This window comes from Chiloscyllium punctatum, chromosome 36 (assembly GCF_047496795.1).
Source record: "Chiloscyllium punctatum isolate Juve2018m chromosome 36, sChiPun1.3, whole genome shotgun sequence".
Taxonomy (NCBI): Eukaryota; Metazoa; Chordata; class Chondrichthyes; order Orectolobiformes; family Hemiscylliidae; genus Chiloscyllium; species Chiloscyllium punctatum.
Genome location: NC_092774.1, coordinates 69,203,587 through 69,205,916, shown reverse-complemented (window position 1 = coordinate 69,205,916; position 2,330 = coordinate 69,203,587). Strand labels below are relative to the sequence as shown.

The following is a 2,330-nucleotide window of genomic DNA, read 5'->3' as shown; positions in this document are numbered from 1 at the left end:
TGAGACTGGAACAGTGTGGGGCGTGAAGTCATGATCGAAATTAAGCAGGCACCTGAGGACAAAGGTATTTTATTTGCCAGTGAAAGATAGGGCTTCACAAAGTTGGGACTATGGAAGGGAAGCAGTGACGGTGATTATCTTTGGCTGTTCCTCTTGTGAATGTTCCCATTGCTGCGCATGTCCGTGTTAACGTCAGAACTCTGCAGCATGGCGGCGCCAGATCCGCACACTGCCAGGGGCGCAATGGATGACGCATCTGACTCCACCTACCTGTTTGAAATGCAGCTCACAGCTTCTTCACACACCCCAATTAATCTTTCTCATTGTCCTGAAGCCGGCATATGGTTTGAATTCCTGATCTGCAGGAACGAGACTCTTTTCACTGTCTCGCGTCAGTAAATGTCCCTGAGAACATCAGAGTCAAGTCACAGCGCTGTCAGGGGAGAGGAAGCTGAAATAGCCCCACACGCTGCTCACGGGCACATTTCACTTTCCCCAACTCACCGCCTCAACCACTGCGGCTCTTGGGAGTGGAAAGGCAACAAACACCAAAACCCAGTCTCAGCTTTGTAAATCTTCAGGAAATAAGAAAACTGTTCATCCCTTCCGATCTTCCATCCTTGGCTGACAGCGTTGATTTTAAATGGCTGTCCAGTCAGTGCCGATTCGTTTTGGCTGAAAACAATCTTCCTTATCTCATCCCAGCATTTCTTGCCACAGAGAACTGTGCAGCAGAGTTCATGTATATATTTCCTTGTATGGTATTTTGTAAATTACATTCGTTTGCTGGTTGTTTGCATCGGGTATTTCAGGTTCATTAGCCGCTGTTTAAGTGTGTTGGTAGGTTTGTGGGCTACCATGATGCTGAGAGGGTTGCGTTGTCTGGACATCATTTCCCAGATGTCTTTAATGTAAAGTAATGTGCTCGGGTTTCTGTAGACGTTGTGTCTACCTGTGTCAGTTTGTTGATGTGAAATCGGCACACTGGGTTTATTGGGTAAGCAAAAGTGTGGACTGCAGAGGCTGGAAACCAGAGTTTAGATCAGAGTGGTGCTGGAAAAGCACAGCGGGTCAGACAGCTACCGAGGAGCAGGAAAATCGACGTTTTGGGCAAAATCCCTTCATCAGGAATAGAGGCAGGACGCTTCCAGGGGTGGCGAGATAAATTGGGGGGTGCTGGGACGAAGGCAGCAAAGAGTACAATAGGTGAATGGGGGTGGGGATGGAGGTGACAGGTCAGAGAGGAGGGTAGAGCGGATCGGTGGGGAGGGAGATTGGCAGGTAGGACAGGTCCTGAGGACAGCGCTCAGTTGGAAGGTTGGAACTGAGGTAAGGTGGGGGGGAGGGGAAATAAGGAAACTGGTGCAGTCCACATTGATGTCCAGGGGTTGAATGTATCTGAGGCAGACGGTGGGGCGTTCTTCCTCCAGGCATCGGGTGGGAAGGGAGCGGCGATGGAGGAGGCCCAGGTCCTGCATGTCCCCGGCAGAGTGGGAGGGAAGGTTGAAATGTTGGGCCACAGGGCGACGGGTTTGATTATTGCTGGTGTCCTGGAGATTTTCCCTCAAACGCTGTGACTTGACTCTGCGAGGAGGCTCCAGTCTCCCCAATGTAGAGGAGACCGCATCGGGAGCAATGGATACAAGAAACAACTTTGGTGGAAGCCTTCGAACGACCGTGACCCGGGTTCGATTTCTGGGCAGGGAATCAATTTTCAGTAGAGCTGTCAAAATTCGCCAATACCTCCCTGGTGGTCTAGTGGTTAGGATTCAGCGCTTTTACCGCTGCGGCCCGGGTTCAATTCCCGGTCAGGGAAGCCATTTGTCGTGTGTTGTTTTGGCTGCCCATTCTCCTTAAATGCGCTGTACAGTCACTTATTGGTCTTCATAGTCACTGGGTGCTGCAGTGTGTCGTGGTTCGTTGAAATAGTGCCCTCGTTCAGATTTGTTTGTCGGTGTAGGGATGATTACTTCTGCAGCTAAGTACTTGGTTCACGTGTGCTGTTTTCCTATAGAGGCTGTTTTGTATTTATCATCGATTGTTCGGTCTACTGTGACATCGAGAAATGGAACTTTGTTGTTGTTCTCCTCTTTTGGGAATTTTATGCCAGTAAGGAGATTGTTGATGGTGTTGTAGGTTTCCTCTAATTTGTTTCATTTTTTGATGACAGAAGTGTTTCATGGGTATTTCGTTGATTTGTTTGCAGGGCTTGTTATTGAATATAAAGTGGGTGGTAAGGCACAGTTCCACGAGGTTGACAGTGCGATCTTTGCTGATGAAGTTGGTGCTGTGTTTTTTTCTTTCGTTCTTCGAGTAGTATCTTCAGTTTT

General features: G+C 48.8%; 1 non-coding gene across 1 annotated transcript; it reads left to right on the top strand.

Annotated features, from left to right (window-relative positions):
* Positions 1–1,744: 1,744 nt before the first annotated feature.
* Positions 1,745–1,816, top strand: trnak-uuu (transfer RNA lysine (anticodon UUU)). Its single transcript has one exon. It is a non-coding gene; the product is annotated as a tRNA-Lys (tRNA).
* The last annotated feature ends 514 nt before the right edge of the window (positions 1,817–2,330 follow it).